Source organism: Chaetodon auriga, chromosome 11, assembly GCF_051107435.1.
Source record: "Chaetodon auriga isolate fChaAug3 chromosome 11, fChaAug3.hap1, whole genome shotgun sequence".
In the NCBI taxonomy this organism is placed as follows: Eukaryota; Metazoa; Chordata; class Actinopteri; order Chaetodontiformes; family Chaetodontidae; genus Chaetodon; species Chaetodon auriga.
The window spans coordinates 1,595,509-1,622,551 of NC_135084.1; the positions used below are offsets into that span (position 1 = coordinate 1,595,509).

The window sequence follows — 27,043 nt, forward strand, 5'->3', positions numbered from 1 at the left end:
TTAGGTGGCAGCCTGTTGCAGTAGCTTCGCTGTTTTCATTTGTTTTTGTTCATTTAGTGTGTTTTGTCTATTTTGTTTCATTTCTATTTCTTAACTGCGCTTTTGGTAACTGTGTTGCGATGTTTGCCCGTAGTTTTACAACTTTTTTGTTGGACTTTCTGCTACTTTTTACACTCTTTGTAATGGAGGACAATACAGAGTGTGTTTCAAGGAGGAAGAAAGAGAAAGAGAAAGAATAGAGATGAGAAATGATGGATCAGATGCTAACTCTTCCAAGAGTAGTACTCAATAAATTGTGAACTTACCCAGTCCAAAAGGATGAATGTAGCTGAACTCCTGAATGAACTTTGAACTCTGTGTATGTATGTTTGAGAGAGAAAGAGAGGGAGAGATTTAATTATTGGTCAATCTTCAAGATAAAAATAGCAGTGTAGAAACTGAAAACTTCAGAGGGATGATGACACAAGAATGAAGGAGAGAGAAAGAGAAATAATAGACATGGTTGATTGATCTGATTAAATACAAACTAACCTGGCCATAGAACATTAGCCAAAAATATGTTATCGATGTTTTATCATTATCAAATTTACCGAGACGTTGGGTTGCTTTACTCATTAAAAGTGTTCTGAAAGCAGTCCAGCTTACCGCAGGTTTTACTGCATGTCCTTGTTCAATGTTGCCACCACCACCACTGTCATCGGCCATGGTGATGATGAAGGCCCTGCCATGGCAAACATATCAGAAATTTTTCGCATTTGGCAGCGTTGGCTTGAAGAGCCAGCTTCTTCTTGTCTCGCAGTTTCTTTGCACCTCCTTTCCGTTTTCTCTCCATTTTCGAAGATTCTAACAGATTACATTACCGACGCAAAAGTCCAGTATTTAAAATTAAAAGAATTAAAAGAAAATTAAAAGAGGCCGACTGTTGGCCCAAATAGCACGTCGGTCCACTGGCAAAATCTTCGCTATGCCAGATGGTCAGTCCGTCTCTGATCATAGGGAACATGAGAGCAAGTAAGATCGACAAGCTCATCGCGCTGGTCAGGACTCAGTGGTAAAACAGACAGTGCAGCCTAATGGCCTTCACAGAGTCGTGGTTGAGTTCAGACGTCCTGGGCTGGAGCGTGGAGGTACCCAGCTTCAGATTCGGGTCGTGCTGTTTGTGAATGAGAAGTGGTGTAATCCCGGACATGTTACCGTTAAAGAATGTTTCTGTATCCCGGACATTGAGCTGCTAGCTGTGCGGCCTTGTTATTTGCCTTTGGAGTTCACGTCCGTCACCGTGATCACTGTTTACATCCCTCCGAGGGCTGACAGGGAAGCAGCGCGTGATGTCATCCGCTCTACCGTAGCGGAGCTACAAACGCGGCAACCAAATGCGCTTGTAGTTATTACTGGAGACTTCAACCACAATACTTTGGACAAAACTCTGCCAACTTTCAACCAGTTTATCAACTGTCCCACCAGAGACAAAGCCACACTAGATCTAAAGTATGTTAATGTAAAGGATGCTTACAGTGCCACTGCCCTTCCCCCCTAGGCAGAGCTGATCACAGCTTGGTGTTGTTAACACCTCAGTATGTCCCTCTTGCCCAGAGGCAGCCTGTGTCCACGAGAACAGTGAAGAGGTGGACTCAGGAGGCTAATGAGTCACTGCATGACTGCTTTGAGACAACAGATTGGAATGTGTTGTGTGAGCCACATGGGGAGGACATCAACAGCCTGACAGAGTGTATCACAGAGTACATCAAATTCTGTGAACAGACCATACTGCCAACCCGGACTGTACGCTTCTTTCCCAACAAGAAGCCCTGGATCAACAGTGAACTGAAAAGTCTGCTGAACAATTACAATTACAATTTGTCATTTGGTAGATGCTTTTATCCAAAGCAACGTACATTTGAGATTTTGATACATCACAAGCAAGGTTCTAGACCAGGGGTGTAAAACTCAAATACACAGTGGGCCAAAATTTAAAAAAATTGTTCGAAGTCGAGGGCTGGACTGGTTCAATGTTCATTGAAAACTGATTGAAATGACCATATTGCACATATTGGACTTGGAAGTAAGACAGCCTACAAGTTACTGCCTATAAAACAACATTATTCATTAAATAAATGACAAATTAGTTGCATTCATTTCGTATGGCTTTATCTGCTGCTTTCCACAGTAATTTCAAATGAAAACATTTTCCCACCGACAACGGCCAAAAAATAATTTCCTTCAAACAAAAACAAAAATGCCCAAAGAGTGCAAAAGTCAACATGTATTAAACCTGAGTGTGCTGCTCTCTGATGCTCACTAGTCTAACCCAGATACTTGAATCTGGAACTAACACAGTTTATATGACTGTTTTTATCTATAAACAACAACATTAAACATTAAATACAAGAAAAATCAGTTGCATTCATTTCTTCTGGCTATTTATGCAGCTTTTCCAGAGTAATTTAACTGTCACAGTGTTTTTTTTTCATAGTGTCTTCTTACGTTATATTCTTTCTTTCATTTGTCCTTCATATCCATGAACACATACCCTGCCTCCCACCTGCCTTGAAAACCCCTGTTTTCAAAGTCCACTGTCCGTTTAGCCATTTTTCGGGGAGAGGGTGCCTGAAAGTTGACCACAGGTAACGAGCTCCATCAGGCTGCTGATGAACGAGTGGGGCAGGGACTTGCACTTATGGGCCTTAGATTGACGTGCCAATGCACTGGCAGCGCATTGTGGGACTTGTAGTGCTAGTGGTGCGGCCATTATACCGGCGGGCCAGCTCTAATAATAATTAGATATTATCATGTGGGCCAAAGATAATTCCATCGTGGGCTGGTTTTTGCCCACGGGCCTTGAGTTTGACATATGTGTTCTGGACGGAAGAGAAAAACAAGAGTAAGTGCCCTAACACAACTTTCTGGTCCAACTGGACATAGGTGCTACGAAGTAATGCAAAAAGTGCTTAGAATCGACCAAGAGAGTTCTTTTTTTTTCTGAAACAAGGTGTTCAGTAAAGAGCTTGGTCTTTTTCTACAGGTCGAGAGGGACTCTGCAGAACAGATAATGGAGTTTGGTAACTTTTTCCACCACTGGGGAACCACAGAAGAAAAGAGTCTAGCTACAGACTTGGGGCCTTGCCTTTTGGAGGTGGCAGCACCAGGCCCCGTTCCTGGGCAGAGTGTAATGAGCGGGAGGGAGCATAAACCTGAGTGAGGGAGTTCAGGTAAGTCAGAGTGGTTTTGGTGGCAATTTTGAAGGCAAGCATCAAGGACTTGTACTTGATGCGGGCAACAACTGGGAGCCAGTGGAGGGATATGAACAGAGTGACATACGCTCATTTGGGCTGGTTAAGTACCAGGCGAGCTGCTGCATTCTGTATCATCTGCAAAGGTTTTAACGGGCATGCTGAGAGCCCTGCCAATAAGGAATTACAATAGTCGAGGCGTGATAGTATCAGTGATTGTACTAGGATTTGTGTTGCATGCTCAGACAGACAAGGTCTGATCTTCCTGATGTTGTACAGGGAAAATTGGCATGACCGAGCAACAGAGGTCACATGCTCTTAGTTAGTTAGTTGGTCATCAATCATGACGCCCAAGTTTCTAGCAGATTTTGTGGGACTGAGCAGAGCTGAGTCAAGCTGGATACAGATCTGTTGTTGTATAGAGGGACCGGCTAGGATGACAGGGAGCTCCGTTTTTGACAGGTTAAGCTGAAGATGTCACTCCTTCATCCATGCCGAGATATGGGCGAGGCATGCTGATATCCGACCCGAGACAGTGGGGTCGTCTGGCGGGAGCGATGGGAGTTGATGCACCCACAATCTCCTGGATACTGACAACCTGACAGACAGACCGCTGTGAGGGAATTTTCAATCACAGACCCTCTGTATAGTTAGGCGCCCTAAGGTCTCAAGGTTGGACAACACAGTGACCTCAGACAGAGACACGTTAACATAATATTTAGAGACCATTCTAGCAGACAGCAGATAGGAAGTCTCTCCCCCTGTTCTTACTATGGAGGTAGCCAAGGTCTTATAGATAAACTGTTCAGACATAGACCAGACCATTTCTAGGAGGATTGCTTGAGTTCACATTTTAATCAGGGATCAGGTCAAAGTGTCTTCAGTTAGAGGGTTGTAGGTCAGGGCATACGTAAGCATGGTAGGGGCTATTGTTTGGTTTTGAATATCCAATGGAGTACCACAAATGTAGAAAGTAAGTATAGAATATCTGTAATAGGGAATAGTTCAAGGAGTAGAAGGGAAAACATGTGACATTGAGGGTATTAATAATACAGAGCAGTGGTGAATGATTTTGTGGAATGGTCTGGTAGAAATGACCTGCTGCTTAACGTGTCCAAGACCAAGGAGATGGTTATTGATTTCAAAAGGAACTGGACGACCACACAACCACTGTGCATTCTAAGGGAGAATATCGCAGTGGTGGAGGATTACAAATACCTCAGAGTGCACCTCGACAACAGACTGAACTTGAAAACTAACATCAACGCTGTCTACAAGAGGGATGAGCAGACTCTATTGCCTGAGGAGGCTCAGATCATTCAACGTGTGCAGCAAGATGTTGGAGAACTTCTACAAGTCTGTTGTTGCCATTGCACTCTTTTTTGCTGCAGTGTGCTGGTGGAGCAGCATCAGAGCCGGCAACACCAACAGACTGAACAAATTGATCAGGCAGGCTGGCTCGGTTATTGGCTGCGATCTAGACACTTTTGAGGAGATGGTGGGGAGACTTAGACTTTTTTAATGTCCATCAAACTTTACATAAAACGGAAATTTGTCTTTGACTGGCATAAAAACACAGAAAAACACACACACATCACAGACAACACATGCACAATAATTAGATATAAATAGGAATATATAAGTAAAAACTATGAAATCAGTCCAGTTTGCTCCAGAGGAGTTAAAAGATATAAATAAATAAAATAAATCAGTAAGATAAAGTGCCTAACTGCATACATCTATCTGACCACGGGCAGTTCTTTGTTAAGAATGGTCATGGCCGATGGAATGAATGACCGCTTGTAACCATTCTTCCTTGTCATTGGGACTGCAAGTCTTTGTCCTGATGGCAGCAGCTGGAAAGAACAGTGGAGGGGATGAGTGGGATCTTGATAAACCTGTAATGCATTTTTTATTAAAATCTGTGAGTACAAGGGTGGGAGTTGTTGTTGTTTATGTACAGTGATCTTTCTGGCCTGGTTGACGATTTGTGCCAGTGTGTTCTTCTGTTTGACTGAGAGGTGCCCATACCACGACACGATGTTGAATGTCAGCACACTCTCGGTCAGAGATTTGTAGACCATGGTCATTGCGCGCTGGCTGGTGTTGAGGATCCTGAGTTTCCTCAGAAGGGCCAGGCACTGTCTCCTTTTCTTGTACACATAATCCACATGGTTTTGGAAATTCAACTGGTTGTCTATTATTGTTCTGAGGTATTTGAATTGAGTGACCTGCTCCACTTCCTGACCCTTCATGCTGATTGGCTTGAAGGTGGGCACAGAGTATTTGTTGCCTCCTCTCTTGCTGCTTCCCAGCCACATCTCCTTGGTCTTGGTGATGTTAAGATCCAGGAAGCTGCTGTCAAACCTTGAAGTCAGGGTGTTGATGTACTGCAGGTAGGGAGAGCTGTTTGAGTCCCGAAGGCAGGCAATTAAGGCCATGTCGTCTGCATACTTAATGAGGGAGAGGCCACTGCTGTTGCACTGTATTTCATTTGTCTATATAGAGAAAAGCAAAGGGGACAGTACACATCCTTGGGGAACACCTGTGTTCAGGACAAGAGAGTCAGAGAGGCAGTTCTTCATACAGATTCACTGGGGTCGGTCTCTCAAAAATTCCCTGATGAGGAGGACCAGGCCACTGCTGACTTTCAGGTCACGGAGGCGACCTGGGAGGAGATGTGGCTGGACTGTGTTGAAGACTGAAGAGAAATCCATGAACAGAATTCGAGCGTGAGTGTTGGGTTTGTTGAGATGACTGTAAATGCTGTTCAGGAGGGTGAGTGTGGCGTCCTCCACCCCTCTGTTGTTTCGGTAAGCAAATTGCTTGGGGTCCAGAGATCCTGCTACCTGGCGGATCTGTTCATTGCGTATAAGGCGCTCTATACATTTGCTGAGGAGGGGTGTAAGAGCAATGGGTCTGAAGTCATTATTTGTTTTGGCATGAGGGGTTTTTGGTACAGGTATGATGGTCGCTGTCTTCCAGGCCTGGGGGTAAAAGTTGGAGTTCAGTAACAGCTGGAATACTTTGGTGATAGTTGGTCCCAGTCGGGCTGCACATTCCTTTAATACCATCTCTTTGAGCCCGCCTGGACCAGGAGCTTTGTGAGGGTTAACCCTTTGCAGTATGGAGATCTCTCTGTCCTCCTGAATAATCATTGGGTCAGAGGTCAGTCCAGAGCAGACAGTGTCACACTCATTTTGGAAATCATACTTATCAAATCTAGAGTAGAATATTTTCAAACTGTTTGAGAGCTGGACAGGGTCTTCAAACTGAGATGTCTGTCTCTGCTCCTTACCCATCATATTGTTCAGCCCTCTCCATGCATCTCAAGTATTTCCAGTCTTCAGTTTCTCTTCAACCTTATCCTTATAGTCCACTTGGGCTTTTTTTTATTAGCCGTCTAACTACCTTGGTCAGCTCCTTTGTTTTTTGTAAGTCACCCTGCATGAAGGCTATTTTCTTCAGATGTAGATGATGTTTGAGTTCCTTGCCGACCCATGGTTTATTATTTGGATAAATTTTAATTTCTTTTGTTCCAATTACTGAATCCACACAAAAGTTAATGTAACTGGTTATGATGTCATTTAATAATTCATAATAGCTCTGACAGTCCTGGCTGACAGATCCCATTCCGTTGCCTCAAAACGGCCTCTCATCATGTCCACCGAGCTGTCTGTCCAGGCCTCACAGTGAAAAACAGTGGGTTTAGCCCTCTTTAGTGATTGAGGAGTACACTGGACAGACTGTTATCCATCATGGACAACCCTGAACATCCTCTTCACCACCTCATGGACAGACAGCGGAGCTCCTTCTCCAATCGACTGCTCCAGCTCCACTGTCACAAGGACCGCTTCAGGATATGATTCCTGCCACAAGCAGGGGGCCACGCCTCCCCTCCACATGAGCCAACCACGAGTCGGAGGCGACACACTGCAATCAGCATAATGGGAACTACAACACGAAAGGGTTACACACACACGGGAGGGAATGGCGGTGGCCGTAACAATGCACCACATCCAATCTGTCCTCCCTGCCTCTCTGGACCCCTACAATTTGCATATCGGGCCAACCGGTCCACTGATGATGCAATCTCCACCACCCTCCACTCAGCTCTCACCCACCTGTACAATAAGGACTCATACGTGAGGATTCTGTTCTTAGACTTTAGTTCAGCTTTCAACACAATCATCCCCCAGCAGCTGATGCAGAACCTGGACTGTCTAGGACTAAACACCTCACTCTGCAGCTGGTTGTTGGACTTCCTGACTGGAAGACCACAGGCAGTCTGGGTCAGCAGCAACGCATCCAGCACCATCATGCTGAACACAGGGCCCCCCTAGGGACGCATGCTCAGCCCCCTCCTCTTCACCCTGCTGACCCATGACTGCACACCAACACACAACACCAACCTCTCCATCAAATTTGCGAATGACACTACTGTGGTGGGACTCATCAATAACAACGATGAGTCAAACTACAGGGACGAGGTGATACAACTGGCCACATGGTGCAGAGACAACAATGTCTCTCTCAATGTGGAGAAGATGAAGGAGATTGTTGTTGACTTCCGGAGAGCCTCCACCCAGCACCCCCACTGACCATCAATGGTGCTGCTGTGGAGAGAGTGAGCAGCACCAAGTCCCTGGGCATGCACCTCACTGAGGACCTCTCCTGGAGCAGCAACACCTCTTCACTGACCAGGAAAGCTCAGCAGTGCCTCTACTTCCTCTGCAGACTGAAAAGAGCCAGAGCACCAGTCCCCATCACGCACACCTTCTACTGTGGAACCACCGAGAGCATCCTGACCAGCTGCGTCACTGTGTGGTATGGCGGCTGCACTATATCCTGCCGGAAGACCCTGCAGCGCATAGTAAGTGCAGCTGAGAGGATCATTGGTGCCCCCTGCCCTCTCTCCAAGACATTTACAGCACACGCCTGGCCCACAAAGCACACAGCATTGTGGGTGACTCCACCCATCCCACCCACTGCCTCTTCAGCCTCCTGCCCTCTGGGAGGAGAGTGAGGTGTCTACGGGCCAGAACCAGCAGACTGAGAGACAGCTTCATTCACCAGGCTAACTAAGAAAAGAAATAGGAACGACTGCGACAGGCCGCATGCACGGTCAGCACATGCGCACTTTTATTGGGAAGAGATCTCACATTTCCCATGATGATGGACGGGAGGACGGGTCTGTATCTCCTCCTTCTGGTGTGGCGATCAGCACCGGCACGGCTCCCCCGTCTCCTCCTCTTCAGCTCGTGGGGAATGTCGGGTCTCTCATGGGGCAACACTGCGGTGCTATGGAACGCCAAAAGCTGATCCCTACTGTAAAGAATAGGGCCATGGCTGTGCACGGGGTCCCAGACCCGGTTGAAAACAGTGAAAAACAAGAGAAAGACGAGAGCGAAAACAGTGACTTTGGTCTCCATAGTGCACCAATCAATTAAGAACAATCACGGGAGAATATAGTAACAAAAAAAAAAAAAAAAAAAAAAAAAAAATGTAAAAAGACTAAAACTAAAACGGAAAAAACCTCACAGTGAGTGGGAGCTGCTGTAACAAGCTGCCACTAGTGCAGTGCCATCAGAATCAGAATCAGAATCAGAATCAGAATGCCTTTATTAGTCCCCCGAAGGAGAAATTCCATTTCAGTTACATCAGGACAGGAGCGGAAGAACTGTGGGTCGCACACATGGAGAGCGCCCCGTTTACTTAGATGAGAAAAAGGAAAAACAAGAGGGAAGAAGAGGGTAAAAAAACCAACCCCCAAACTAAGCTCCTTTGGGGGGGGGGGCACAGTGTGGGATTAGGAAAAAACACCTCGGCACATAAGCAACATAGTAAGACATTACAACAAAATCTCAAGGACTTGCACATGTGGGAGGGGTGGGGGGAGTTGGGGAGGGTAGGTGTCGCACGAAGCCATGAAGGCGTTGAGTTGGAGGGTGTTTGCGTGTCATATATGTCTTCGTCTGTGTGTATGTGTAAGCCTGTGTACTTCATCTCCACTCAGTCAACCCATTGTCTCTGCCGTCTGATAACTGATGACGAAGACACAGCCGTAGCCGTGGAGACGACCTCGGAGAGTTCTGATCCAGAAACAAAGTTCACAGGAGTAGGGGGGTGATGGGGGAGGAGATAGGGCCAGAGCATCTTGTCTGCATAACATCAAGGAGAGTGGAGAGACACCGGCCTTGGGAAGCCAACTATCTCAGGGAGCCAATGAAGATCACATCACATTACATCTAAATCTCAATTTCGGGAAATCATCAACACAGATCCTAATCAATAAAACCATGATTATACAAATTCATCATCTGATACACTGTAAGGGTTTCCTGGTGCTTGGTTCAAGGGGTATTTTGACATACAGTAACCTTTTCTCTCCTCCAACTACCCCATTTATCAATTTATATATCAAGGCTCGCATACAAGCGCACATGTACAGAAACATAACATGATACCAATGACAATGAAGACAGGAATAAATACATGAATAATCATGGTACCCCAGGGGTCGAAGTGATCAGTTAACCATTTGTTGAAACTAAAACCTGCTGATTCTGATGGACCAAATGCATGTCGAATTTTAGTCAAGATGTTGGTCTATGGGAACCTCAGTTGACAGTTGTGATAATCAGCCACATGACGACCAGTGTTTCCTTCTGAGATCCTTCACCAGATCTGTAAATGCTAGTAGTCAGAAGGTGCATCCCCTCACAATGTCAAACCTGATGCTCTCTTCCACTCATTTCAGAAGGAGAAGTCTGTGGAGACAGAGGAAATCATCCCTGCTTTCTGTGTGGTGGGAGCTCTGATCTGGGACATTAAGGGTAAAGTCGATCAATCTCATTCAGATTTTCCCAGGACTTTGTTTGAAAAACCTGACCATTTTTTTAAGTCTGCTCACTTCATTCCCCTTCCCCTATTCCTCTGTAGTTTTCCATACTTGGGGACCCCAATTCACCTGATGTTTCTGGAAGGAATTCTGCCCCTGGCCTGTCTCCTTTGCAGTGCTCCCAAGGGTATCAATCCCCACTCTTTCAAGAACAGGAAAAAGAGGCCAATGTCCCCTCTGTCCAGGCATTCTTCAGACTCTACCAACTCACCTAGCTCACGGTCCACTCTAAGAGAAATCAGAAAGTGGCCAACCAGCTGGTCCTCCACAGCACACCAATACACACCTGGTCAGTGAGTTTGGTTCTCCACTCAGGACATACCCTTACAATAGGAGTCTCAGAAGTTTCCTCCCTGATTCATTGGTCCATATGGTCCATCTCCAAGTCATCGACCCTTTCAGCTGTCTGCCTGCGCCATCCATGCCTCTTAGGGATCCATCCTACCTTCCACATTTCCCACATTAAACAAGTGTACCTTGTTTGCCTGCCTGAATTTTGATATCCTTGTACATTTTTCCAAGTAAAGAATTGTAAACTTCTCCCCTTGTTACAATCCGCTAAACTGTCTGTTTCCTAGTGTTTCCTTTAGGTGTGTCTGGCACTCACTTGGCGCACATCAGACTGATTAGGACACAGGATAAAAGGGAGGCGCCCCTTGTTACCTGTTGCCAGATTGCCCTGAATCTTTCACGACTTCCCTGTTCGTTACCACGTGTGAGTACTTTGTATTAGTCAGTTTTCTCCTCATTCTCTTAATCAGTGTTGGTGTGCTTTTGTTTGGACTGCCACTAAATGTGTGCCTTTTACTTTCAGTGACTACCTGCCTTGTCAGCGTTTGTTACTTGCCTCAACCTGTGTTACGGAGCTCCTTTTGTTCATTTTTCCCCACTCAGTTTTGAGTGCGCTTCATTTTCCTGTTTGTTCCCCACTCCTTTTGAGTATGCTTTTGTTTATTCATTATTGTTAAAATAAACTTCTTTTGTTTGACTTTACCTTGCCTCTGGTCTGCATACACCCATGCCCTATGTGTCCTGCTACTGCATTCAATTTTTTTTTCTTACAACTATGAAAACTGTTTTCCCATTCTGCCCTCTGCCTTAAAGAAATAATGTCAGGCAGGGCTCTGTCTTCCCCTTTTTTCCCCTGTGTTTTCCCCGTTTCCTTGCCCCCTTGTGGTCTTGTCTGTCTTCCCTTGTCTGTCCAGGTCCGTGTTGAGAGGCTGCACCTGTTTCGGCAGCTCCTCCTACCCGCCTCCTCTCACACACCTGCAAGTCTTCACCTCATCACCTTCCAATCAACTGCTGCATTTAACCCCGGCTCTTCTCTCCAGTATTCGTCAGATCGTCTGCTTACCTCCGTGGTATTGTGTGTTCCTCTGCCAGCCCTCTGATCCCCTGTGTCTTTCTCGGTCTGCTGACCTGTGCTTTGCTTTTTGTTTTAGGAGCATCTCGCCCTGTGGATAGCCCTCAGCCCAGCCTCGGTTGTGAGAGGAGTTGGAGCTCAGATTCTTCAGAGCGTGTTTTTGCTCTCGCTTTGTGTTCTTCCCGTTTTTGTGGACTCCCTTAGTTGAACTGTGCAGAGTGGTTTTTGTGCTCTCGCTTTTTGTTTTCCCGTTTTTGTGGACACCCTTGGTTAATAAACCCTTTTTGTTTCTACCTGCCTGTGCCCTGTGTTATCTCTGTAGCCTTCACTTTGAGTTCGCCTTCCTCTGGTCTCAGGGTGTTCGTACACCTAACAAATAATAAAGTGGCAGCAAAAAAAAAACATATACACAACATAATAGGCCTTATCTGACATCTTAAGTCTTTATTGATGTGTTTGACATTGACCTCAGCCATTTGTCCCAATCTAGACTATCCATTCCTGTGTCCTCTTTGTTCTCTTCATCTGTCCCAATTGCCACTGTGTCTCCAAGAGATGGTGTCCTTTACATGGAGGGTTACACTTTTGGTTGCAGGGTTAGAAAGGGAAATTTCAACATGAAACACAGAAGTAATTACAGCTGAAAATGTTAGGTTTATGCATAATTAGGAATAATTTTGGAGTAAGAACTTATTCTGAGCCACAATATTTGAATGACAAATGTCTTTTAGCTTGATTTACTCATCATTTGTTGGTCATTTCTTGTCTATTATTACAAGGTAACTGACCCAGAAGAGGAGCAGATCAAAGGCTTCATTATGGGGATCCTCACTGTGTTTGAGTCTCCTATCATATTATAAATCACAGATACACGCTTCTTCTCATAAGGATCCAGTCCTAGAATTGCATCTAAATGATTCCTAGGTGGTGGGGAAGGAAATGAGGGAAACTCTTCTCTGGTAAAGCTACGTATCTGAAGAAATCTAAAATAATGTGATCTGGGTATATTGTGGTCATTTTCGAGTGTTTCAAATGAAATAAACACATTATCAGGGTACAAATCACAAAAGAATATCAACCCATTTCTATGCCAATACTGAAATGCATTGTCGAACCCAGATGGAAGAAAAAAGTGGTTATCTGCTACTGGGAAATACCTGCTATACTGCTTCAAATCAAAGTGAGTGTCTCCTAAACTGTAACCATGTCCTAAGTGTGGCTTTGACAACCGGGTTTGTGAACTGTGTATTGCAGTTTTGTGGTAACAATGATGTGAGTGTTGGTAGAGGGTTGGATAATAGTTCTGTATGAATCCAGTCTGGACCCTGCTTATTCTCATATGTATAAATCCAATGAATTTACTATGTTAGCAGCCCAATAATACCAAAGAAAATTGGGTAATCCCAACCCACCAACATCTTTAGGAACCTCCAGGTACATCTTTTTCATCCTAGGATTAGAATTATTCCATATAAATGAAGAGATTAGTCTATCTAATTGCTTAAATGTTTTCATAGGGATAAATGTGGGGATCATCTGAAACACATAAAGAAATCTAGGTAGGACTGTCATTTTAACTATATTAATGCGACCTGCTAGCGAAGTTGGTAAAGTTGACCATTTCCCAAAATCTTGTTTTGTTCGTTCTAATAATGAATTAAAGTTGTGTTTCTCCAAATTCTCCATCTTGCGGGTAACTTTAATTCCTAGATATATGAACATATTGCACTCTATTTTGAAAGGAAAATTGGAATTGTCTCCGTCTGTGCGGCCAATTGGAAAAAGCAGGCTCTTTGAATAATTCAATTTATAGCCTGAGAGGTGTCTAAAGTTTTATAGCATCAACAATAGTTTTGGTATCAATACTGTCGGGTTGGATATATACAAAAGCAGGTTGTCCGCCTATAGCGCCACCTTATGGACTTTACCGCCATGGGAGATACCAGTAATACCCTCTTCTGCTCTAAGGGCTATAGTAAGGGGTTCGACCGCCAGATCGAACAAATATGGGGAGAGGCCGCAGCCCTGTCTGCAAGGTGAGAAGGGGGAAATGGTCAGAGATATTGTTATTGGTCCGTACAGCCGCAGTGGGTGTGTGTGCAAACAGGTACTGCCATTCAACGCGGTCAAATACTTTTTCGGCATCCAAGGAGATCACTACCTCTGTGATCTCCTCAGACGCTGAGTGCAGGGTGTACAGAATATTGAATAAGCTACACATGTTGTAAAATGACTGTCTACCCGGAATGAAGCCTGTTTGATCCGGATCGATGACTGTTGGAATTACACTGTCCATACGAGTGGCTAGTATTTTTGTGAAAATTTTATAATCACAGTCTAAAAGACTTATTGGGTGGTATGAGCCGCATAGTAAAGGGTCTTTGTCTTTTTTGAGCAGTACTGAAATTTGGCCTGAGTCATGGTTTGTGGCAACTTCTGTTGTTCAAAAATGTCTGGGTACAACTGGCTAAGTATCAGTGCTAGTTTATCAGCAAATTCCTTATATATCTCAATTGAAAACCCATCAGGCACCCCAGCCTTGCCACTCTGCATTGATTTAATTGCCTGTATTACTTTGTCCGTTGTGATCCGTCTATCTATCTGTAAACTGTCCTCTGGGGAGATCGTTGGAATGGTCAGCCCCTCCAAAAATGTAATAATATGGGTCATCTAGTGATTCCGATCTGTAGAAATTCATATAGAATTGTTTAAACTCATGATTTATTGTATTAGGATTAGTGGTTTTCTCCCCTAGCTCTGTTCGGATTTCAGGAATAGTGCTTTCCGCTGCGGACTGTCTAATTTGGTGGGCTAAAAGCTTTCCAGCCTTCTCCCCATGTTCATAAAATTTTTGTTTTGATTTAAAAAATATCTGTTCGGTTTGTTTATTGGAGAGGTTATCAAATTCAGTTTTTAACAATAATTTTTCTCTGTAGAGCTCAGGTGTTGGGGCATCAGCATATTTACAGTCCACCTCTGCTATGCTGTGAGACAGGTCGCTCAAACATTGCTTGCGTTTCTTTCTCTCATAAGCTGTATAAGATATTATCTGGCCCCTGAGATAAGCCTTAAGGGCCTCCCACACAGTGGTTAGTGGCATATCTGGTGTACGATTGAATTCCAAAAAACTATTAAACTATTTGTTGGGAGATGAATTTCTTGAAAGAGTCCCTAGATAACAAGAGAGGATCAAACCGCCACATATGGCATAGTCTGATGCACTCAGGGAAACATATATCCAGCTGTGCTGGGCCATGGTCAGAGATAACAATGCTATTATACTGGCAATCCTTGACCATAGGGAGAGTTCTACTATCTACAAGGAAGATGTCAATCCTGGAAAAAGAGTGGTGAACTGGGGAGAAGAAGGAGTATTGCCTAGTGGTTGGGTTGACTCTCTGCCAGGGGTCAAAAAGTGCGTATGTGTCTATAAATAATTGGATAACTGCACCAGAGTTTGAGATCTTACTATTAGGTCTGGGGTTTGATCATCTAATGTTGGCTGTATAACAGTTGAAATCACCCCCCATTATCAATTGGTTGTTATTAAGATCTGGTAATATTGCTATAAAGTTAGTAAAAATGTGGGTTGTCCCAATTGGGTCCGTATACATTAGCTAATGTTACTTGGGTACCATACAATTTGCCAGTCACTGCAACATATCTACCCCTGGAGTCACACACAGTCTGTGATGGGATGAATGGGATGCCTTTTCTAACTAAAATTGCTGTACCACGTGCCCTATCATCATTTTTTTAACAGAATAATTGTCCTATCCAAGCTTTCCTTAGCTTTGTGCATTCACTTGATCGTAGGTGAGTCTTCTGTAAAAACACGATATCACCGTCTAATGTTTTTAAATGTGCAAACACCCTACTTCGCTTCACTGGGTTATTGATTCCCTTTATGTTCCAACTCAAAAAACGAACATGGCCAGACTTCCGTATTTCAGACATTGTTCTTCTAGGGTAAAAAAGTAATATAGGAAAGCGAGAATAAGTCCCTGTCTAACTACAAAACTAAAAGTAAAACTGAGCCTGATCTACTGAACATGTCGAGATTGCACATCCCTCTTCTAGCATTGTGCTGCAGATAACCATCTAACCTATCCTCCTAACAGGCCCCAACTAGGGCGAACCATGATATATATAAATTGGATTGAAGTCAAGTCAGCTGTACTTGAATCTATTCGTGCCAAAATCCTGCTTTCGCTGCTTGCAATGGCAGCCATCAGATAGGTCTGTCATCTCTTCATCTGAAGATTCCTCATTCGCGGATGCGGTTTCAGCTGAGTCCAAGGCTTTAGCAGAGGCCTCTTTCTTGTAGTGTTTTCCTTTAGGCATTTTATTGTTTAGTTGTATATTTTGAAAAAATGGGGCTATCAGTATGATGCACTGGTGCTATTCAGTTGTCAGAGACAGACATGGTCCGTCTGAAGCTGTTTTATAAAAATATTATTTTTAAAAAAGGTTTGCTCCAGTCAGGAGCTCTGCACAAACACGTCCTCACATACCGCTGCTCGCTAGCGCCCCCCTTGAGACTGGTTCTGGCAAAAGTTCTGGATCTAAGTGTTGTACATGGGTCACAACAGTTGTGGCTCATGTTACGACAAGTGTAATGGCTTAACATAAACGAAGAGTGTAAGAGAGACAAAGCCAGAGTGTTGTTGTTGTCAGGTGTTGATGCAAGAGTGAATAAAAGTTAACAGCAAGAACTCAATTGCACCTGCAAGTTATTGGATATAACACTAAGAAGCCTTGTTATTTTATTGTCAGTTAGGGTAGTTTTGCTAGATTGACAGCTCTTGATCACACTCGTCCTGTACGCAATTTAATTTCATGTCATTTGGTAACCCTGAATCACATGTTCTGTATGTTATCTTGGTGTAGAATACCCTGTATTGGTGAATCACCTTTTTTTTCTTCTTTAGTAGTGTCACTGTCGAGGTTGACTTTTCTTTCACAACACTCTTCTCAGATCTTCCTAAGTCTTAACTCATTGTATTTTGGATTTACTATGTACTAATTTAAAATTACTCTAACTTTGAATAAAGTGGACAGAGGATAATCTAAAGTTGCTACAGTGTGAAAACATAAATTACTCAAATACTCCAATAGGGTGCAAAGCAGCTGAGCTGTCAGCTGATGTAGACTGGTTTGAGATCAGTTGAATGATCAGACAGTGAAGTTACAATGTAAATTGAACATGACCTGTGTGGCCTGCCTGAACTTGCGCTATGCTTCATTTGAGCAAACTCAGGTGAAAGTGAAACTTAAAATGTTAAATTTAATTGCCTAACTTACAATTTTGCTGAAGCTGAAGGCAGAAGCATAACCTCCATTGTACAACATTACCCATGAGTGGAATAAAAAATTGATTCAAAAACCCTGAAACTAACTTTTTGTTCTTGACTATTAATGTTAGCATGACAGATTAATTCATCTGCTGCCCCTCTGGCTGAGGAAAGTTTAGGTAAGGCAGTGAAGTGGCATCGCCAGGTACTCAAAATGCCCCAGGAGAGTCTTCTTTTCCATCTTCTATTCATCCCCCTCTCTTATCTTTTCTAGGTGGTATGCATTCTGAAGGTCCAATTTGGTAAAAACAGTGGTTCCCTGAAGTGGTTAAAAGGCAGACAAGTTTAAGGGCAGAGGATACTTATTTAACCTTTTGCTGTTTGAATTGCTCTGAACAGGAGTAAACAGACCCAAATGCTGAAACTGACACAGAGACATGAGTATGTAAAGAAAGGCAAAGGTTTAATGGAGGTTCAATAAATGTGCGACAGACAAGTCTAGGAGATCCACATACTGAAGCTGGCAAGGGGACAGGAGTGAAAAGGAAGGAAGAGAGCCTCAGTTCCAGATTACTCACAACACAGACTAACAGGATGTACAATGGAGCACAAGGTAGGCACCTGAGCATAGAGAACAGAAGTCAGGAAGGCAGGTAGGCAGACAAGAGAAAATGAGCAAAAAGTACTTAGAAGATCTCTTGAGTCTCAGTAGTTGCCACTAGGATGAACCAACGATTTGACAAATACTGGGTGGAAGGCTGGTGCCTACATACTGTGGCAGCAGGTGAGTTTTGATTGAATGACTAATGTCAGGTGTGCTCAGGAGAGTAGGAGGCCCGACCAGACCTGCCAGCCACAACCTGGGGCCCGTTGCACAAAACTAGGATAAGGGATTAAGCCAGGATATGTTGGTTATCCTGGCTCAATTTATCTGTGATCTGGTTGCACAAAAGCAGGATATTGGATAGTGGGATATATTATGGGAGAAGTTACCGTGGAGATTTATTCTGTGGGGCTAGCCTGCTCCAGACCAGGCTAAGTTGTTTAATCTAATCCCTTATCTCAGTCAGCAGTCATCACAAACGGAAACCAACAGTTATTCCACTGCACACTACACATTGTTATCACATTCAACTAGATCCACTGTCATCATTTAAACATTAACACAGAACATAAGAATCATTAATTTCAATTTTAATTAATTTCATTAATTTCAATCATTGTAGATGAATGATGATTTTAGATGATGTTGCAATCATTAGATAGACAGTTTCCCATCGACTATATATAAAATACACATCCAATATAAATATAAATACACATCAAAGAGTAACATGATGTTCCTTTATTGAATAAGGATAAATCAAAGCATCAGCTCCTTTCAAAACTGAAGTCACACAGTGACTCTACAAGATAGAAAGCACAGAATCAAAGCATATTATACAACACAAGAATAAATACACATTCAAAGGTCTGTATATAATACACCCCACATGTCTGCACACTGAAGTAAATGCAGGACAAATCCGTACACAACAAATGAACAGACAAATGAATGGATGCAGTATCCTCCCTGCAACCTTGTATACACACGGTATACAGCACAAACATAAGAGGCAAATCAATCTAAATTGAAAAAACTGAAATTTAAAGCATGCATGTTAACTAAAATAATTTAACACATATTGGTCCCTGACCAGCCAACCACTGTCATCATCGGGGAAGATGGCAGGATTGTCCCAGTCCATGTGTGATGGCACTCTGGGGGCCCTCTCCTTCCTCAGGCAGGCCACATTGTGGAGGACAGCACAGGCCACAGTGATGTCACATGCCCTCAAAGAGCTGATCCGTAAGTCACAAAGACAATGAAAGTGTGCCTTCAGGAGGCCAAAGGTCATTCCAATCCTGGCCCTCGTCCTGGCATGGGGGTCTGTGTACGGTGTCAGGAGAAAGGGCTGGCAGGCATACCCCCTGTCCCCCAGCAAGACACCAGAGAATTCACCTGTCAATACAAAATCTCATCATCACAACCTCATAAATTCAGTGACATTCTTGACACAGCTATGATGTAAAAAGTGGTTATTGTGCATTCTTAAGTATTAGTCAGGGAACTTACCATTCTGCAAGATGTTCTTGTATTTAATCTTGACTTGCTGCCATGTCCGTTTTGGCCCAGTCATGTTTAATCTATATATACACATGCACACACTGCTAATAAAACAACATACCTGAAGACACACACACAACAGACAGGGGAGAGATAGACAGGAGACAGAGGGGAAGGAAAACACAAAGGCATAACACAACAAAAAGGAGGGGAAGCTGCAAACTCCAACATTTTGGAATGACACCCTGATAGTAACACATGTAAAACACATCTAAAAATGAAAATATATATAAAACTTGACTTTGACTGAATGGCTTTATAATAATAAGTATAATAATAAGCATAATAAGTTTGACTTTTGAAAATTTGAATTACAATACCTATGTTCCACCAGTTCCACTCTCATTGTGACATACATGTGTAATGGGATTTCTTATTATTCATCTTCTCTGTTCCTCAATCGTGAACCAAATGATTTCATCTTCTCTTTACTCAGTCGTAAGCATTCACTACCTTAAAGCCAAATGATTATCTATGTGATTTGATAAGATGTATGTATGTGTTAATCTGCTGACCATAACACCACACAGGTACTCTTCTACTGATTAAGGGAACATCCTGCATGATCAAAGCTGCTGACCATTGTCCTGATTGAACAACACATTATGATGTGCCTATTGTGTTGACATTGTTCTGATGGTAATGTCATCCTATTTACAGGAAAATGTATTGTATATAACCTGACAACTTTCCCTGTTCTGGGCTCACTCGCCTCGAGTGAGACGGCAAAGAGGAGTCAATCTGCAGGCGTAAGAATAAACTCCCAGAGACATAACAAACACCAAACCAAAACACATGAAAGATACACCAACAAGTTTCACAACAAACAGGCGAAGGACAACGATGTGAGAGATAATGTCACTTCAAATTAAACACCTGTGGTACACTCAAAATGTGTTATCACTTTTGTGAAAATTATTATTTACATATCATTATTATTGTAATTATTCTTGAGCACTTTATTTTTGTTACCTGTAACAAGCAAGCAGTATTTAATAAGCAAAAAGAGAACAAACATTTCTACAAGTAATTAATTTCACATTTGCTGTGAGATGGTCTCCAGGAACAGAGGGGCGGAACCAATTAGCTTAGGTGGTGTTGCGCCCCGGTTTCCTGAGTGGGGACCCCTGTCTTCCCGCCAGAGGAAATTGTACAGTTTGACAGCCACAGGCAGGAATGATTTTCTGTGGTGTTCAGTTGTGCATTTTGGTGGGATGAGTCTCTCACTGAAAGTACACTTGTGCCTGACCAGCACATCATGAAGTTGGTGTGGGACGTTGTCCAAGATAGTCCGTGCTTAGTCAGCATCCTCTTCTCTGACACTCCCACTGTCAGAGAGTCACACTCCATTCCCACAACTTCACTGGCCTTCCGGATCAGTTTGTTGAGGCTGTTGGATGGTGTCCGCCATCCTCAGCCTGCTGCCCCAGCACGCAACAGCATAGAGAATAGCACTAGCCACCACAGATTCATAGAAAATCCTGAACATAGTACGGCAGATGTTGAAGGACCTCCATCGCCTCAGAAAATAGAGGCGACTCTGGCCCTTCCTGTAGAGAGCGTCATTGTTCTTTGCCCAGTCAAGTTTATTGTCAATAAGTACCCCCAGGTACTTGTAATCAGGGTTCTAAATTAACACCCGCCAACCCGCCAAATGCGGGTTAAAATTCATATTGGCGGGTGTAAATAAAAACTTACTAGCCAATTTGGCCGGTAATGCATTAGGCAATCATGTCAGTCAGAGCCGCTCTACAGTTCTCGGTCATTTGTCCCCCTGACAGTCCGTCCTACATTTCCCATGAACACTGTCGTAATGCTACGTGATGACGTACAAGACGCCCATTGGCTGTGCGCAGGCACACTACAGTCTGTAGTGCAACCGGCGCGAGAAACCACGGAAACGCAAACACAAAGAAGAAGAAGAAGAATGAACGGCGGCGTATGAACTGTAAAAAAGGAGACTGAGCTAGCTAAAAGTAAAAAGTAAAGTTAAACTAAATGCGTGGTTGGGACAGACGTCTGGGGGCGAGAAGAGGAAGGAGGCAGGGGATGAGAATGTCGATAAAGCGTGCGAAACGAAGAAAAGAAAGTTTAACGCTAAATGGCTGACAGGTCGTGAATGGCTTGTGTTTGATCACGAAAATGCCGTCATGTTTTGTAAGGACTGCCGCATGTTCATGAAAGAAAAAAACAAGACGAATAATTTTGTGGTGGGGACTAATACTTTTAAAGTCGAGGCAGTAAAGGACCATGAGAGTGCCCGAAGTCATCAGGAAAGCCTAAGGAGTCTGACTGCTGCACTATTTGTGTTTTCTAGTTGTACATACATAATTCAATTTATTACCAATGCAATTTTTTGCAAGTGTTTAAGTCATGGCTGTTACTTATATATATTTCTTATTAAAGAAGGAAAGCAGAAACACTTTAAGTTGAAAGGAAAAATACATTTTATTAGGAATGTAATGATACTAAATACTTACTGGAAAAATGTCTTCTATAAAATAATTAATCTGACAGCATTTTTTGTTTGTATAAATTAAATGTTTGCACTTTCTGTGTATATTTTGTTTCATGTGTTGTACTTTCTGTGCATTTTTCATGCCAACAATGTAAATAAAATGATCAAATGTATTCAGTGGCACTCATAATCTCTTATTTTCACCGGGAAAAAATTTGGCTAGTGGAAATTCTGATTGGCTGGTAACTTTAGAAGGTCACCAGCCACATTGGCTGGTGATCAAAAAAGTTAATTTAGAACCCTGCTTGTAATCCTTCACAATGTCCACACTGACCCCCTGGATGGAAACAGGGGTCACCGGTGCCTTGGTTCTCCTCAGGTCCACTGCCAGTTGCTTAGTCTTTGCCACGTTTAGTTGCAGATGGTTCTGCTCACACCATGTGACAAAGTTGTCCACAGCATCCCTGTACTCATCCTCATCACCCTTACTGATACATCCAACTATCGCAGAGTCATCAGAAAACTTGGCATGTCTCTGTGCAATAGTTGAAGTCTGTGGTGTAGAGGGTGAAGAGGAAGGGAGAGAGGACAGGACCACTCTGTCTTACACACAGTGTTGAAGGCGCATGTACTGTGGTCTGCCAGTCAGCTAGTCCACAATCCAGGACACTAGGGGGGCATCCACCTGCATTGCTGTCAGCTTGTCACCCAGTAGAGCTGGACAAATGGTGTTAAATGCACTGGAGAAGTCAAAAAACATAACCCTCACAGTGCTCGCTGGCTTGTCCAGGTGGGCGTAGACACGGTTGAGCCAGTTGATGATGGCGTCCCTAACTCCAAGTTGGAGCTGATAGGGAACTGGAGAGGGTCCAAGAGTGGTTGACCATGGGCCGGAGCTGCTCCAGGACGAGTCTCTCCAGGGTCTTCATGATGTGGGAGGTCAGTGCCACAGATCTGTGGGGGGGGGAGTGTGGAGTGGTTGATAGTGGTCGTCCAGGACAGGCAGCAGAGGAGTTGGAGGGGGAGCCAGGCCTGCAGTGTCAAATCTATTAAAAAACAGATTCAGTTCATTGGCCCCGTCAACACTGCCCTCAACTCCTCTGTTGTTGGTCGTTCTGAAGCCAGTGATGGTCCTCATTCCACTCCAGACCTCTCTCAAGTTGTTCTGCTGGAGTTTTCACTCCAGCTTCCTCCTGTATTTCTCCTTAGCCTCCTTGATTTTGACCTTCAGTTCCCCCTGTATTGTTCTCACCTCCTCCCTGTTACCAGCTCTGAAAGCCCTCTTCTTCTCATTGAGGATGACTTTGATGTCCTTTGTTACCCATGGCTTGTTATTTGGATAACAATGGAAAGTCCTGGCAGGGACAGTGGAGTCCACACAGAAAGTGATATAGTTCCATGATGCACTCTGTGAGCCCATCAATGTCCTCCCCATGCAGCTTACAAAGTGAGCCAGTCTGTCACCTCAAAACAGCCCTGCAGTGTCTCATATGTCTCCTCTGATCGTCTCCTCACTGTCCTTGTGGTTGCAGGCTGACTCTTCACCAGAGGCACATAACATGGATTGAGGAGCACAAGGTTGTGGTCTGACCTGCCCAGAGGGGGGAGGGGGGAGGGGGGAGCAGCTGTATGCATCCTTGGCATTAGCATGCAGCAAGTCCAGAGTTCTCTCCTCTCTTGTAGGACAGCTCACATACTGAGTGAAGTTGGGCAGTGTTGTTGCCATGGTGACGTGGTTAAAGTCACCCGAGATAGCGGGGAATGCACTCGGGTGTTGAGTTTGCAGACGGGCTATGGCGGAGTGAATGACGTCACATGCCAATGTCTGGTTGGCAGAGGGGGGGATATAAACAGCTACGATAATGGCATGTGAAAACTCCCCGGGCAGATAATATGGCCTGAGCCCAACAGCCAACAGTTCAATGTCCGGGCAACAGATACGTTCCTTGATGGTAATGTGACCAGGATTACACCATTGGTTGTTGACTAGAATGCCAAGCCCCCTCCTTTATGCTTATCACTCTCTGTGCAATCCCGGTCGGCCCGAACAGTCTGAAAGCCACTGATGGAGACATTGTTGTTGGGTATGTCCTGGTGTCTCTGTAAAGCACATCAGACTGCACTCCCGGTACTCCCTCTGACTCCCGGTGAGTGCTGTTTGCTCATCCGCCTTATTTGCCAGCGACTTCACGTTGCCCATGATGGTCCGTCTTTCTGAGTCTGCGCGAGTTTGTTTTGTTTGCGGAAGTTGTAAGGACAAACGGAGGAACATCGCTGGCTGAGAAAACATCTTTCCGTGGATTATTATCGTGTTTTGGACCAAAAATCTTTCCTGCAGTGAATCTGCTGGACCTTGGTCGATGTTACCTGCCTGTTTTTGCCGGCGTGTTATCGTTCTGCGGATTACCGAGAGACGTCACCGGCTACAGGTATGATGGCGGTGTGCGAGTCCTGCCTTCCCACCCTCTCCAAACTACGGGAGAGCATTTCCGGTCTGCGGGCCGACCTCAAGGAGAGGGACAAGATCCTCCTGGACTTCTCGACTGTCGCCACGGCCCAGGCGAAACACATCACCTACCTGAGGGCATCCGGCGCTGGTGACCGGTCCATGGCGGCCACGAACAACACCACCCTGCCGTGGACCGGCTCGATTACCACCGGAACTCCGGCGCCAGCACTGGCCGAGTCCCGCTGGCACCGACAGGGAGCCAAGCCCAAGACATCGGCACCTTCCACTTCCTGCCTTCGCCCCGCGGAGTCGCACTGCTTCACTGGGGAGGGTCCAGTAAGCTCAACTCCACTCAGGCCAAGGCAACCCTGGTCGGTGGTGTACCGGGGCGCTGGAGCCCGGCCATCTCCTCCTCCACCACCTCCGGAGCTGCCACTGGACAACAGGTTCGACATCCTAAGCCTGCAGGATTTCCCTCCCATCGGTGCCCGATCCAGCTCGCCGCCAGGACCTGTCCACCCAGCTGTCCGTGGCTCTCACCAGTCCAGGAAGTGGGATCCGCCAGCCCAGCACGGTCCCTCCCCCCCAGCTCGGCCAGGAGCAACCACGTCGCGACACCGGCAGGCTCCATTTCGCCCCCCCCGCACCTCCAGGGAACCAGTGATGCAGCGCAACCCCCCCTCGGTGCTGGTGGTGGGGACCTCCATGGTCAGGCACGTGGCAGTGCTCGGCGGCCGGACCTTCTGCCACCCTGGAGCCCGCGTCACGGAGGTTGCATCCGCCGCTCTTCAGCTGTGTGCGCAGCACAGCCAGGCCTCCACACTGGTCCTGGAGGCCGGCATCAACGACGTAAAAAAACAGCAGTCTGAGGTCCTGAAGGAGGACTTCGTGTCTCTGATCGACCGCCTGTTGGACACGGGGAAGCGCCTAATTATCTCCGGCCCGCTTCCCCCACCACGCTACGGTGACGTCATCACCAGCCGGCTTCGCCAGCTGCACCTGTGGCTGAAGGGATACTGCCTGAGTAAAAGTATCCCGTATGTGGACAATTTTATAGCGTTTTTAAACAGACCTTGCCTTTTTAAACGGGACAGTCTCCACCCCAACCAGGAGGGTTCACGGCTTTTATCAGTCAACATCGATCTCACCGTCCGGTCCTGCACTTCAGCCACCTCCTGACTGAATGGTACGACTCACGCACACGGGCCCTCGCCCACCTCATGTTTCACCCACACCACACACACCTTTACATCAGTAACCACCTCTCAACCACCAAAAACCCAGGACATTCACTCCATTAGAACCATCACTTCTCACAGACAGTTAAAACCCAGGGATGTTTTTAGATCCAGCACTGTTTTTAATATTCCTTTAAAACACCATGATAAGCGCACGTTCAGCACAGATATTAAATTAGCTGTGCTGAATGTGCGCTCTCTTTTAAACAAATCTTTTATCATAAATGATTTGATTTTAGACAAAAAGCTGGATGGCATTCTCCTTACAGAGACATGGCTTGGCACCGATGCACCTGTTGTTCTCACTGAGGCTTCCCCACCAAATTTTAACTTTTTATTCTCTACTAGGGGGGGCAAAAAAGGAGGCGGAACTGCATCCATCATAAGAATTACAATGTGTGCAAATGCAGTCTCTTTTAACAGTTTTACATCATTTGAGCACCATGCCTTTGTTTTTAGCAGCCCTCCTATTCTCTGCATAACGGTCTACAGACCACCCAAGTATTCATCCTGTTTTATCAGTGAATTCTCCGAATTCTTATCAATCATTCACACCTCCTACAACGGGATTTTAATAACTGGTGATTTTAATCTACACATAGACAACAGCTCGGACCCAGTATCCAGAGAATTTTTAAACCTCTTAAACTGTCTGGATTTTAAACAGCACGTTACACAGCCGACCCATGACAGGGGGCACACCCTGGACCTGGTCATAACTTATGGCCTGTCCGTGGGTGTGTCCTCTGTTGTGGATCTGGCTGTGTCTGACCACTATTGTGTGTTTTTTAACATCACCAGTTTTAATCAGCGGGAGGCTCCAGTGAGAACAGTGAGGAAACGCTACCTAACTCCTGAAGTGGCTGCAAATTTTATCCAGATTTTACAGAGCACTCCTGCAGAGATTTTACCAGCACCCTGTGATTTTATCGTTGACAATTTTAACAGCAATTTGAAGTCAACGCTGGACTCAGTGGCTCCCCTTTTAACAAAAACAATTAAGAAAAAACCTATACCTCCGTGGAGAAACGAGGAAATTAAGCAACTGAAAAGAAACTGCAGGAGTGCTGAAAGGAAATGGAGAAAATCAAAACTGACAGTCCACTATGAAGTTTTACGTCAACACCTCAAAACTTACAATAGCACTATTAAACAGGCAAGAATCTCTCACTTCGCAAAACTAATCTCCGACCACAAAAATAATCCCAAATTTCTCTTCTCCACCATTGATCTTTTAACAAACACTAATTGTAACAGATCTTATACGACAATAACAAATACCCTGTGCGAAGACTTTGCAGACCACTTCAGGTACAAAATTGATAACATCAGATCCAGTCTTTTATCTCAACAGGTTTTAACTACCAACACGTCTGGATCACAGGTTCTACCTGAGGAAACACTGGAGAGTTTTGCCCTGGTTGATGCAAGGACACTTGGACGAGTTTTCTCCCAGGTAAACCCTACAACCTGCCTCTTAGATCCAATTCCCACACCGTTTTTTAAAACACTCTATGGATTCTTTGAGGAACAGCTGTTATACATGGTGAATTGCTCTCTTCAGACGGGTGTCTTCCCCACCTCCTTTAAAACAGCGGTGGTGAAGCCCCTTCTGAAGAAGAGCAATTTAGACCCCAACATTTTGAATAACTACCGACCTGTATCCAACTTACCTTTTTTAAGTAAAATTTTAGAAAAACTTGTTTTTAACCAAGTAAATGACTTTTTAAACAAAAATAACATTTTAGAAAGGCATCAGTCTGGTTTTAGGATGAACCACAGTACCGAGACAGCCCTTTTAAAGATTTTAAACGATATCAGGTCCAACTTGGATAACCACAAGCTCACAGTCTTGGTACTACTGGATCTAACCGCTGCCTTCGATACAGTAGACCATCGCATTTTATTAGACAGGCTGAGGCACCTGGTCGGCCTCTCAGGTA

The 27,043-nt window shown here is 44.6% G+C and overlaps 1 long non-coding RNA gene across 1 annotated transcript; it reads left to right on the forward strand.

Moving 5' to 3' along the window:
- The first annotated feature begins 10,312 nt into the window (after positions 1-10,312).
- LOC143328694 (uncharacterized) lies at positions 10,313-11,687 on the forward strand. Its single transcript, XR_013077839.1, has 3 exons — positions 10,313-10,846; positions 11,337-11,492; positions 11,574-11,687. It is a non-coding gene; the product is annotated as an uncharacterized LOC143328694 (long non-coding RNA).
- The last annotated feature ends 15,356 nt before the right edge of the window (positions 11,688-27,043 follow it).